This window comes from Eublepharis macularius, chromosome 15 (assembly GCF_028583425.1).
Source record: "Eublepharis macularius isolate TG4126 chromosome 15, MPM_Emac_v1.0, whole genome shotgun sequence".
Lineage (NCBI taxonomy): Eukaryota > Metazoa > Chordata > Lepidosauria > Squamata > Eublepharidae > Eublepharis > Eublepharis macularius.
In genome coordinates, this window is record NC_072804.1 from 32528988 (window position 1) to 32542359 (window position 13372).

The window sequence follows — 13372 nt, forward strand, 5'->3', positions numbered from 1 at the left end:
GTTCTCCAAAGGCATCTTTGTGCTTACCTGTGGCCCCTTTTCTCACAAAGGCTGAATTTCCCTCCCTCCCCTGAAGCCAAGGACTGGGATTTATTGTTGAAGGTGAATGTGATCTTCCTGCTGGAGGAAAGCTGAGAATCCATTCCAATACAAGTGCAGTGCATTTGTTCTTAAATGTCTTACATATAACATGCCATGCTTTTTAAAAACTTTATGTGCGTTTCCCCTGCAGAGATGTGAGAGAAGGGGTGTGTGTGTGTGTGTGTGGGGGGGTGGTGGTGGTGGTGGAATCAGTCATAGAACATATGCGTGGAATGCAAAAGGTCCCAAGTTCAATCTCCATCAGCTTGAGTTTAAAAAAATAAGGTAAAAAAAATCCCTGCAAGTAAAAAGCTAACTTGCTGTGTTAATTTTCTAGTTGCGGAGGATTTTTTAAAATGTAGAGTGCAATCAAAGTGTGATTTCTCAGGCTACCCTACCATCTCATTCCATTACTGTATAGGTCCAACACAGATGCCAACCACAGCCTCATTTAGGCATCAAAATGGCGCCCGTGCTGCATAGGCCCTATATGGTCCTCTGGTTTGGCAACCAGCAATTCCTCTAGCGGCCGCCAGAGGGCTCTGCCCACACGAATCATATCCCTTTCCCTTTGTTGGCAACGGGAGCAGAGGGGAAAGAGCAAAGGATTATAAGCTAATAGATCTCACACAAAGCTTCCGCTTTCCAATGGCAGTTAGTGGGGCCTCCATGTTTGGGGTAGGAGGAATGGCAATACGTTAATGTTAAAACAAAGCTGATTTCATTAAAAGCTACCTTTCGTTGCATTGCTTTGGGGAAAAATCACTCTCTGCATTCCTTTCCCAATATTTACTCCTTGGACAAAGAGAAATCCCACCAATGGATGATGTGATGATGAGAAAGTTAAATTATTACTAGCCTGACGAAAGGAGATTTGACTCTCAAAAGCTTATATCATGGAAATCAAGTTGGTCTTTAAGGTGCTACTGGACCCAAATCTTGCTCTACTAGTAATCACATTCTTAGAAGAGTTAAATTCACAGATGAATTTTGTTTCCTCTGATTTAAACATTTGCGATGGATGCCTCCACCTGGAGCAAAAAACCCGGTACAATTGGAAAAAGCTCATGCAACCAAAATGTTGAAGGGTTGAATCACCTTTACTATGAGGAAGAAAGGCTAAAGAGTCTGGGACTTAGTCACTCAGCGGCTTAGAACAATAGCAGTGGAGGGGGGATTATAGAGATGTATGCAATTATTAAGCGTGGGGTAGCTAACCACATCTTGTCAGAGACGTGAAGCAGGATCAAGCCCTAGTTAGTACTTGGATGAGAGGCCACCAAGGAAGTCTAGGGTCACTATGCAGAACAGGCAATGGCAAACCACCTCTGAACGTCTCTTGCCTTGAAAACCCAAGGGGCCACCATAAACTTGGCTGCCACTTAATGATACGTTCCACCACTACATAGAAAGTAGATGGAGAATTTCTTCCCACAGGGGCACCCAAGGAGCTAGATGGTTGATAGATCCAAGACAGACACAATGAAGTACTACTTTACTCAATGAGTCAATTGTGGGATTCACTGCCAGTGGACAGAGTGGTAGCTATGAGTAAAGTCAGATTCATTGAGGAGGAGACGTCCATCCATGGCTTCTAGCCCTACCAAAGGGAGCCTCCATGTTCAGAGGCAGTCAACCCTTGAATCCCAGTGCCAGGAGACAAACATCAGGGGAAGGCCTCGGCCTCTGTGCCCTGTTTGTTTGCCCTCCCGGGCCGCTGCTTGGACGAGGACGCAAGACCACGCTAGTCTGCCCAGTTGCCTCTCACTTGGGCGAATTCGAATGGGAACAGGAAGTTGTGGCCACGCGGGGGTTCTATCAATTCCCCACCTCTTCGGAGCAGGAAAGAGAAGCGGCTCCTCTACACAGCGGTTGGCTGGGCAGCCGCGCATGCGTGATCCGGCGACGAGGCGCCTGTCTGCTTTGCACCGACTTAGAGGCTGCGGCTGCAGCAGCGCGAGCGGCGCCCGGTCCCGGCGCGCGCCTGCTCGCTTGCAGCTCCCCCTTCCTCCACCCCCCCCCCCGCTAAGCTCGGGGCGACGCCCGCGTGGATGGGATGGAAGCGGGACCCTCGGGAGCAGGTGGGAGCAAAAGGGATGCGCTGAGGACCCGGGGGAAGGGGGAGGGTTGCAATAGCCTCGAGGGCTCATGGGGGCCGGTGCAATGGAACGAGGAGCGCGCAGAGGGGTCTGTGAATGGGGGTGCGTTTGGGAAAGTCTTAGAAAGAGGTCTGTGTTTTTCTCTCTTTGTGGGGTGGGGAATTGCATTTGCAGTAGGCTCGGGGGCTTATGGGGGCTGGTGCAGTGGAAAGAGGAGAGCGCAGAAGGGACTGCAAATGAGGGGGGATTGCATTCGGGAAGGTCTTAGAAAGGGGTCGGTGTTCGTTTCTCTGTTTGGTGAGGATTGCGTGTGCAATAGGATTGGGGGCTCTGGAGAGAAGGCGGCAGAGAGCAGGGGAGGGTTTGCAAAGATGGGTGCAATTTCGGGGGAGGGGGCTCTTGTAAAGCGCCCCGTGCTCCGTTGGGATGCAATCTGTTTGGGGGCTTATGGGTGCCGTCGGGAGAAGGGAGCTGAGAGCAAAAAAGGAGGTGTAGGGGGGCAAGTGGGGCTGAGAGCAGCCCTGGGGGCCGCAGATAAGACGTGGTAACAAACTGGGGCGAAGTAATTGCGTGTTTCTGCGGGGGGGGGATCGATCCTGTAGAGAAAGGAGGCCCTGGAGTCAGTGGGGAAGGGGAGCTGGTACCCCCACACGCATACCAAGAATTGAGGGGGTCACCTCCTTTCCTTTGGGGCTGAAGGCTCATTGGGGATGATGGTGGGGAGAGGGGAGTGAATCACTGTAGGAAGAATGAGGTGGGGGGGGGGCTCCCTGCGGGCTGAGCAGTTCTGTCAAAAAGGCCAAGCCTGGGGAAGCTCGAGAGGGGGAAGTCCTGAGCCGCCTTGGGGAGAGAGTGGAGGTGGAAGGCCTTCTATGGGGGAAATTTAGGGCTCTGGGTGCATCTGGGGAGCCTGAACACAAAGCAGGTGCCGGGGAAGGGGAGATGGTGCCCTGGGCTGCCCAGAGAGGAATTAGGAGTGGGACGGCGGTCTCACAGTGGAGGGGGTGAGAAGCCGGAGCGGACTCTTCTAGTAAAAGGGAATTGCAGAGAGAAGAAATGTCGGAAGGAGAGGCTGGTGCACCCTGTAGGGTTCCAAAGATGGGGGGGCGGGGGGGGGGAGACACATCCAGAGCAGAGGCTGCTTTTCACTCCAGGCAGTCCTGCTCTGAGCCAACACAAAGCTTCTCTCTACCTGGATCCATTGATCATCTGAATGTAGATTGGAGAAGGGAGAACGTTGGGGTCAAAGCAGGACGGCTTATGGGGGAGGGGTCTTTTCCGAGTTTGTGACCCATATTCTCCATTGGGTTATGAAGAGGAGTGTTAAAATGGGTAGGAAACGAGCCTGTGGGGGTGATCTTTGATTTTTGTGCTGGGGGGAGGTGCAGAGTAGATAGTAGTTTGTAAGGATGACTCATTGAGTTTTGGGAAATTATTTGGGAGAGGGGAATACAGGCAATGCGTTCATTCCCAACCTCTGGCTGACTCTTACATGAGACAGAATTGGGGTGGGGGGAGTTGAGATCTGAGCTGTGAAGCATGTCTGGAAGGGGGGAGGAGCTGAAGGATAGGGCTCCCCCCTTAGGCCAAGAGAAGTCAGCTTCAGCTGGGGGTTTTCCCCCTCCAGGCAGAGCAAGGGGTTCTTGGGTCTCCTTTGCAGTTTCGGGCAACTGGACGAGGACAGTCTAGAGCAAGTTGTGAATAGAAGAAATGAAAAAAAATGTGAAAAAGATCCTTCGTTTCTCTCCCCTCTCCTTTATTTTGAAAACCAAATATCCTGGCTTGTGGTTTTTCTATCCTATTTCTACCTTCTATTATAGAAGTGAAGCCATATGTGGGCTTCCTAGGAGGAATGCCGTCTAGATTTATCAAAGTTGCTTTATCTTGTGGTTTCCATCCCATACCCTGGTTTGCCTTTCTTTAAATGAGCTCCCCCCTCCTATCCATCTTCCTGTCTGAAAGAAGGGAGGAAAGCATCAGTTTTCCTAGATCCATTGGTGTGTTGTAGAAAAACAGGAGAGAGAAATCTACTGTATTTGTGTATTTGACGTGTTGGCAAAGTGGTTTGTCATCTTAATTTGCTTGTCTTTGCCCTGAGAGGTAGGAGGACAGGAGTCTAGTAGCACCTTAGGGAATAGCGGAATTTGTTCTGGCATAACCTTTTGTGAGTCAGAGCTTACTTCATCTAATGCAAGAAGCATGCGTCTGTTAGGTTGATGTATTTATATTTACGACAGAAAGGTGGGTCGATGTCTTTGTTAGATGCTTGTCCTGCATGAAGCTGATCAGAACTCAAATGTGTACAGATGCTGTCCTTTTCATAACTAAACTGCAGCCCAACTTTTATGGCCTGATTCTGGAGTTGGTTTTTATTTAGGGAAATATATCCAGAAAGGGTTTCTCTGGTTCTGGACCCATGTCTGCTTAGAAGTTGGACATGGCTGTGTTCACGTGCTCTGGCACAAAATTGTGCCCTAGAACATCTTCATTGATAAATGAGGCTGTTTTGGAGAATTCCCAGATGTGAAGTAACTGCAGCCTACCTGCCTGATTTTAGAAAGTGAGGGTGGGTTATTACTTGAAATGGGAATGGTGGATTTCCAGGAATGTTGAATTAAAAGATTGGACTGTTGGATTTTCTCGGCCATTTCCTCATGCAGTGTGCAGATATAGAGGCACGTGCATGCACCAAATGGTGAAAAAACTTGCAGTATGTTCATAGTGTGTCTTTTTTCCTAAATAAAAACAGGCAGCGATACTTTCTACTTCGACTCTTAAAGGCTTTGGCTGTACATGTGTTAAGAATTGCCTGCTCCTTTTGGAGGCTAAATCCGCTGTTTCTTCAGGAGTCTCTGCTCTTGGTGTGCCTCTATTAGGTGGTGAGCCTGGAACAGGTACTCAGTGCAGGGGCGCAGCAGGCATCCTCCTCTGGGACCAGATAATCCTGATTTATCTCTATAGGACAGAATGCTCCAATTAGGTCTGATGCTGTAATCGGGCAGAATTGTCTGCTGCTGGCAGAAGTTTGTTGAAAGGCAGTACAGCCATAGCTGTGAATCATTCATAGTTACAACGGGCAGCCTCCTCTGGGACTTGGCACTTACGTTCGCACAACTGCTTTCTGCTTTCTCTTTGCTGAACTTGACCCCAAAGAAGTGCAGATGTCAAATTCAGGAAAGCATTGACGTTCTGTCTCTTTTATAAATGTGAGATTCTTTTAAAGATCAGAATTAAAGCTGTTCGCATGAGCTCACCATTTTCTCGATAGCTGGGTGGCAGCTTTCCTTCTTCCCAGCCTTGCTTAATGGTGCATGGGGCAGCACTTCCCCTCCCTTCTTCACTGGGAAGTAATCTCAGGGCATGTTCTGAAGGCACCTGATTTAATCAAAGCTGAGCGGCTCTTGGGCTGGCAAGTTTCTGCATGGGAGATCTCACTTGCCTTCTGTTCTTGCAAAGGGGCAGTAGGATACGAATGCTGTGTATTGCGGTAATGTATTGCAATTCAACAGATCCTTGTTCAGCTCTTATTTGGAGACACAGTTAGGGAAGTGCTAGACTTTTGAGCTTTCTCCCCTCTGAAGGGAAGGGTGTAGTCACAACAGCTTTGGAAATTACTCATTTATTTATTTTATAGCTTGCCTTTCTCCCTGAGACTCAAGGCGGATTACATAATATAAAAACAATGCCACAAAAGTATTTTCAGACACGATGCAATGAGACTGGCTTACAGAAGTTGGAGAACAAAGCAGTCAGATTAAGAAAATACATTCAATAACCTGCAATTCTATTCCCTTTATCCAAGCATCCTTCTGAGCGATTCTGTTTTATAAAAATGCCATTCAGTTCTTCCTCTTCCAGCCAGTGCATTGTTGGTGGGTCTACTGCCGACCTCCCCTCCCCATGCTGCGACCCATACTTTCCTGGGCGCCTGCAGCAAGCGTTCCCTGAGATAGGAAGAATATCATGAGTTTGTTACAGCTGCACAATTGTGTTAGAACTGTGAATGCTGTCCCTCTCATCGGTATCATTAACTTGTGGAATTCACTGCCACAAGAATAAGCATAAGATGCTTTTTAAAAGGATTGCATGAAAACAGAAGAGAGAAGCCTCCTGGTGCGCCATAGGTTGTGACGGAAAATAAAGAACCAGAGAACATTTATCTTGGAGAAGAGTGGGGGCCTCATCGTAGTCTAGTATGTTGTTTGTACCAGATGCTTTTGGAGAGCAAAAAAAGGCCCCTAAGGAAGGATTTTTCAAACCTGGGGTGTGGTGGGTTCATTTCGATTAGCTGTTTTCTAGCATCTGTTGAAATTTCCTTCTTTCTGTTTCTTTGTCTTGCTTTTTTGGTGCTGCTCTTAAAATATATTTCCCATCTCTCTTTGACCCTGAAATTGTACACTGTCATGATCTTAGAGAACGCGGATAGTTTGAAAGCTTCTGTTCTGTGCTTTTCGGCTCATTTTTTTATATGGCTGTATTGCTTTGACCCCCCCCCCCCCCAGATATTTAAGCAAGTTGCAAACTTGCATGTGCTGGACCATATGCTGGCTTTGGGGGCTTGTACCTTTGTATGGTGTCTAGCTGGTCTGCCTTCTGCATATTCAAATGTTAACAGTGTATGTATGTTTTCAACTTGCCAGTGTCTAGTGCAGTAGAAGGCACCATGTCCCTCAAGAGAGGAGTCAAGGATCTCTCTCTCTCTGTCTCTCTCTCTCTGTCTCTCCCCCTCTCACTTCCTTCCCCCTTCTCAAAGGTGATCAGTAACTACTGAAAGAGTTGCTTTCTTTGCAAGAAAGAGGGAAGAGCTGCTCACCAGGCTATTCAAATGAAGCTGTCTGTTTCCTGTGTTACATGCTGTACTTGGTAGTTTCATAAGTATGAGAAGGTTAGGAAAAAGACAACATTCTGATAGTCACCGGAGCTGTAGATTGGGGTGCATTCCTGGGCCGAGGGCTGGCTCCAGAGAGCAGCTCGAACAGGCATTTGTGGGAGCTCCGAGACCCACCTTAGGCTTTGGCTTAGTGGAAGTACCTTGGTTTTGCATGCAGAAGGTTCTTGGGTTCAATCTCTGGTACTTCTAGCCAATAAGGACCAGGCAGTAGGTGATCTGAAAGATCTTTCATCTGGGTCTTCGGAGAGCCACTGGACCAAGCGTCTGTTTCAGTATAAGGCAGCTTTGTGTATTCACCTGAACAGTGGTGTCATTTTAGCTTTGCCCAGGGCACATACGAAGGATGGGATTCCTGGATTGCATACCCTGCCTCTTCTAGGTTAGGTGGTGGGTTGGCCTGGGGACCCCCAAATCCTGGCACAGCCATTGCACATACCAAGCAGCACAGCTTCCCCACAGTAATGCTAAAGGTTTCCCAGGTATTGCTACGTCTGCTCCACAGTTTTCCTGGGCACATTACAAATATCCTGCATGAAGTCATTCCATAGCAGCAGAGCTCTGCCCGTGCCCCCTCGATGCAAGCATGTGGATACTGAAAAGAGGGCAAACATTTGGCTAAAAGAAACTACTCCGTTCATAGTATGAATTTTAACGAATGAATATTTGCAGCAGCTTTCTTGTGGGTGGCGGAGGACGCAGGGAGGAATAGGGTGGTGGGTTTTGCCAGGGAAGGAGTTGGTGCCCAGTTGGGGTATGTGTGTGTCCTCTGATTTGGGGCTTTGGATGTGTTGGAGCAGCTGCCCTTGGCGGTGGTCCCCGTTGAGAAGGATGCCAGTGACTAGCATAGAGTGGATGGACAGAAGGCAGATGTGATCAGAAGAGGCAGTCCCCTTACGCAGCAGAGCAGGCCTCTTTTAAGAGGGTGCCTGCTGTGGCCTGTTTGCTGCCAGGCAGTTTCAGAAGGTGCTGGTTCCCATCTGAGAAGAGATCTTCCCTTCTGTGTAAGAGAGAAAATCTCTTCTCAGAGATCTGTGTTTGCTGCTGCTATTTTCTTTAAGCCCTTTAAAGAAAAAAAAGTGTATATCTGGTCCCCACCACAAGAAGTCTGGGGTAGCTAATGCTTAAAATGCTTTGAATTGTTTTCAGACATCTGCTCTTTGCTGGCCATGATGTGGCTGCATTCAGATTAGTTAATTCATTAACATATTTATGCCCCACTTTTCTCTCCAAGGGGGAACTCAAAAGAGCTTCAACACTGTTCTCCCTCCCTCCCTTTGTCACAGCAACACCATTGTGAGGTGGGTTAGGCTGAGTGTGTATGACTGGCCCAAGGTCACCCAGCAAGCTTCCATGGCAGAGGGGGGATTCGAACTTGTGTCTCCCAGATCCTAGACCAACACTCTAATCACTATACCACACTGGCTCTTTGGCAGAAACAAATATTGCTCAATATTTTAAGCGTTGGGAGAGTAACTTCATTACTCAATATTCAGTTGCCCACATTTAGTACTTTAAAAAAACCTGTTGAATTTTGCAGATGTTGAAAGCAAAGTTAGCTGTGCTGTTTAGCCTTTTGTTGTGCCCTTTAAGCAAAGGAAAGTTGCTGTTAAAATGCTAAATTTTAAGCAGTTGGCATTTCATAAATTATTCTTTATAAAAACAATTCCAAACTGTTCTCTGGCCCTCTAAAGTTATTTCATGTTAATCTATGAAGGCCATAAATGGGGGAAGGAAAAAAAATAAGCTGGAAAGCTATCTGGTGGTGATTCTCCCAAGCAAAAAATGTAATGGAGAAGGAGGCACTTGTATGGATAAGTAATTGATTCTGCTAGGTGCTTCTGGTGAGAATCACTTACTTATTTACATCTTGCTTTTTCCCCCAGTGGGGACCCAAAGTGACTTACTTTGTTCTCCTCTCCATTTTCTCCTCACAACAACCCTATGAGGTAGGTTAGTCTGATGGTGTACGACTGGCCCATGGTCACCCGGTGAGCTCCCATGGCCGAGTGGAGATCACAGATCCTAGTCCGACGCGTTCGCCACTGCACCACACCTGATCATCCCCAGTCATTTCTGACCATTGGGCAAGCTTTTGGAATTGCCTTTTTTCATTGTGAGACCATAGTAAAACTTTTTGTCTCTGTTTAATGAACTATTTTTATGAAGGGCTGAAAAACCTAGATGTGTCTGCCTGGACTTCTGTAACTTCAACATGGGTGCCTAGGAATTTTGTCCTTCCCATTTCTGAGAAGGACCGGCAAGTGTATGTTTAAAAAATGGATTTTGTCATTTCAGCATTGGATGCTGGTGCTTGGTTGGGAATGTAAATTTTCCAGCCCTCATTTGCAAGCCTTTGATGAAGGGGGTTAGCATTTTGTTTTCTACTAGCGCTGGGGGGGCGGGGGACCCAACTATGGATGGGAAACTTGGTCTTTGCACCTTTTGTGTGGGCCAGTTCTCAGGCTCTGGTGATTAATGGCATGTGTTCCCCATAGACACGCTTTGCTGTCTTTTGTAAAAGGATGGTGTGTAGGGTGGGCCATCTTCCCCCATCGTCCTCACTTTGAGATCCCACTGAAATTACTTTTCTCCTTGCACCCCCCTCCTTAAATTTATGGAAGCAGCAGGAGTATGTGTGTAAGGAAAGGGTTGGGTGGGGGAGAGTTGCAGTTTATCCGTCCAACCCCTGCTGTGAAAATAAACTGTTGGGTATCTGTTGTCCTGGAACATCCCCCCCCCCCCCCCGCCCTCACTCTTCATGCACTTTGTTTGGGGCACAAGGACCTAAAGAGACACATTAATTTTATGCTTTTCTAAAGTGGTGGGGCAACTTCGATCAGGCACCTGTTGATCTAGAGCTAGCTGACAGCTGTTGAGACCAGCCCTTTGTTTGGGGTGGGTGTATCAAAAAACAGAAGAGCCAGCCTCGACTTCTCCCCATGCCTGCTCCCCATAAAAAGGTGCTTGTTAAAGCAGGTGGGAGGAGGCCAGAGTTATTCATACAAGTCTGTTCTGGGATACACTGTCTGTCATTACAGCTCGGGCCTTCTGTCATTTCTCTTTGAGTTCTGCTGCTTTTACAAATGCAGTCCGGGTGTACCACTCACTTGACTGCTTTGTGCTCCAACTGAAAAATGGGCCCTCCCCCCCCCCGCATCCCCTCCCCAGTCTCCCCTCCTTGTGCCCCTCTGTGAGGCATGTTCATTTGCATGACAAAGTGGAGATTTAATGCAACTTTGCCATGGTGAGTGAAGGTATGTGGGGAAAGGCGGCACCCCCTTGTCACCAGGCAGAATTGGGACAGATCTTGGATAAAGGGGTGGGGTGGGGGTGGGGCTCCTTTTCCCTGGCTGTCTCATCTTGGTGCCCCATGTTTTTGTAGATGCAGGCACTTTGGTATGTCCTGTAACCTGCTGTTTCCTTGTGTGTCTGGCACCTGATGTGCAGGAAGGATGCAAAGGGAATTCTTAGTTTTACCTGATAACCTACCCTGTGGTTGCTGATATTTCCTTATAACCTCCATTCTGTTGGGCTATTCTCTCCCCCCACTCCACGATTTATAGATAGATCACTGAGGCCTTGGTAGGGGAAAGAGGCTTGTCCCAGATCACACTGCAATATACATATTCTGTGGTAGGACACCTGAGTTCTTATATCCTGTTAGCTTCATTTGCAACCTAGCTGCCCTCAAGGAAGCTCATCTTTATTTATTTCATTTATAGCTTGCCTTTCTCCCTATTACAGACCCAACTTGTAGGGATTACAACAGTCTCTTCTTTTATCCTCTCAACAACCCTGTGAGGTAGGTTAGGTGGAGTTTATGACTGTCTCAAGGTCACCCAGCATGTTTCCATGGCAGAATGAGGATTTATGCATGTGTAAGTCCAGGGTGGGGTTCAAACCCCTATTCTGCTCTGGTAACTTGCTGAGTCACCTTAGGTCAGTCTCTCTCTCAGCCTAACCTACCTCACGGGGTTGTTGTGAGGATAAACTTGGAGGAAGGGAGAATGACACACACCCCGCTGAGGTCCTTGGAGGAAGTGTGTAATCAAAACGTATTAAATATGTTTCAAAAAGTGTGGTGGGTGATGTCTCCTCAGCTAGAAATGTGCAAGTAAGATTTTTCCAGGATGCAAACCCCCCCCCCCATTCTTTGTCAGATCAGCAGAATTCTGTAATGTGCATAAATTATGCAAATTGGGCCCACTGACACAATCGCTTATTGAGCATCATTTATTTCATTTACTAATCGCTGGGTTGGGAGGGGGACGACCCTTTAATATTCCATCCCAATCCTGGAAATTTGCCTCCCCACCTCTCTGTGTTCGTCACTAGCAAAATCAGAATAAGCTATGCACAATAAGAGAAGGCCAATGTACATAAGTCAGGCATGTCACGCAGCTCATTTTGACTTGGAAGCTGGGTTATCCAGTTGCAGAATTTAATTTTTTTGTAATGCCAAGTGTACATAGTTCTGAATGTTAATGAACCAGGAGAGCCCCCCCTTTTTTGTTGGGAGGGGGAAATCCAGAATGTCTGTGACCTGATCCAGATTTGGATGCTTTCAGTATGTGTTGCAATCTGGGTGGCAGGAGAACTGGACACACGCCTCCCGATACTGCTGTGGGTACCGGTTCCATGGCAGGGTGAAATTTGGCTGAACAATCCCCGAGGTGGTGGTGGGTCTCTTGTGTAGAAGTTGCAGAGGCATGGGAAAATAACAGGGTATGGGAAGACAGAGAGAGACTCCGGAGCAGTGGTGTAGCTAATGTTTGGGTACCATTTTGCCAGCTGCCATGCTGGGGCTGTGGTCACTCTTTTATGTTCTCGTGCGCCGTTCAGCTGCTGTTCAGCTAGCCAGCCCCTTGTTGTGCCACTTATGGGTAACCACTTTTAATCTGGGCATTGATTCCTTGACTTCATTAATTAATCTGTGAAGCCTTGGAGAGAGAGAAAACTTGGCGACAGTCCGAAAGCCTGACTTAATGTGTATTTGTGTGCTTTAAAACTCTGTGGCAGTTTGGCAGAGTTTTATAAAACTTCACTGTTGTTTTTCCCCCCACTCTGGTTTTATTTAGTTTTTTTTAAAAAAAGCAGCGTTGCTGTTTCTCAATCTGGTGAGATTTCTTGGAAAAAGTTTTTGTTGTGGTTACTTTTCTGCAGTAGCTAATCCTCAAGTTGATCTGGATTGCTGGTGGGTGAGAGGGATTTTGGGGGGGGGGGGAATACAGAAAGGAAGATGTAATGAAAAGCATGAGCCCCGAGGGAGTCTGTGAGAGTTTGGCCTGCATTGTCTCTCTCCAGCCCACAGCTGCGCTTTGTCCATTCATTTTCGTCCTGCAAACATGTGCAGTGACGCGGCAGGAACTCTGGCGTAGGCTGCTCCCCGCCTGGGCGTTTGAGAAGAGAGGACCATTTGAGTCTCCAGGCCTGTCCCTTATGATTCTTCTGTGCAGTGTGCTCCTTATGCACCCTGGGAGGAGAGACCCACACAATTATCAGGGTGTCTGGGAGGTGCCTTGGGGTAGGCTTTGTGTCGGGACACGTGGGAGGAGATAACCTTGCTCCTAAATATCCTGTTTAAAATAAAAGAGAGAGAGCTTAGCTGTTCACACCAGCGCTGGAGATGAGAGAGCGCACGTTTTAATTTCTTTCCCCTAAAGGAAGCTTTTTGGTTTCATTTCTTGATAGTAATCTAAAGCTAAGAAGGGTAATTGAAAAGGCGTCCTTCCCCCTGGCTTCACAGGTAGTTCAGCTAAAGTTTGCCGAGGAAGACTAGAGAAGTTCCTTAGGTGAAACTGGGCGTGATCCCACCAGTCCCCACCCTTTGCCTTTAAACAGGACAAAGAGCCTCCCTGTAGAAAGAGTGCTTGGTTTCTCTTCTCTCCCTGTCCTGCTACTGAGGTGAAATTAAATTCTTTTGACAGTCCCCCAGAACCCCTTGTTTCAATCCGTAATTAAATCATGGAATTTGCTGCCTGTGAAGGTAGCAATGGCCACAAGTGTAGATAGCTTTAAAAGGAACTTAGGCAAGTTTATGGAGGAGGAAAAGGTCTATTAGGCACAGTGAGTAAAGGGAACCTCTGAATACCTGTGCCAGGAAGCAACATCAGGGGAAGGCCTTGGCTTCTAGGCCCTGTTTGTGGAACAGGATACTGGACTTCATGGACCACTAGTCGGATCCAGCAGGGCTGCTCTTACGATGGTTTTGCTGTGGTACATGGCCGTATGGCTTCTGGAATAATAACAAAACCCCAAAATCTTCCATTTATGTTTGTTTTTGCCTGATTGAATGCCGCAA

General features: G+C 47.5%; 1 protein-coding gene across 1 annotated transcript in view; it reads left to right on the plus strand.

Moving 5' to 3' along the window:
* Positions 1–2146: 2146 nt before the first annotated feature.
* LOC129343111 (protein argonaute-1) overlaps positions 2147–13372 on the plus strand; it is a 63105-nt gene continuing 51879 nt past the window's right edge. Inside the window, exon 1 of the mRNA XM_054999128.1 lies at positions 2147–2162. The gene's annotated coding sequence lies outside the window, so the exon portion shown is untranslated. The remainder of the gene's footprint in view (positions 2163–13372) is intronic.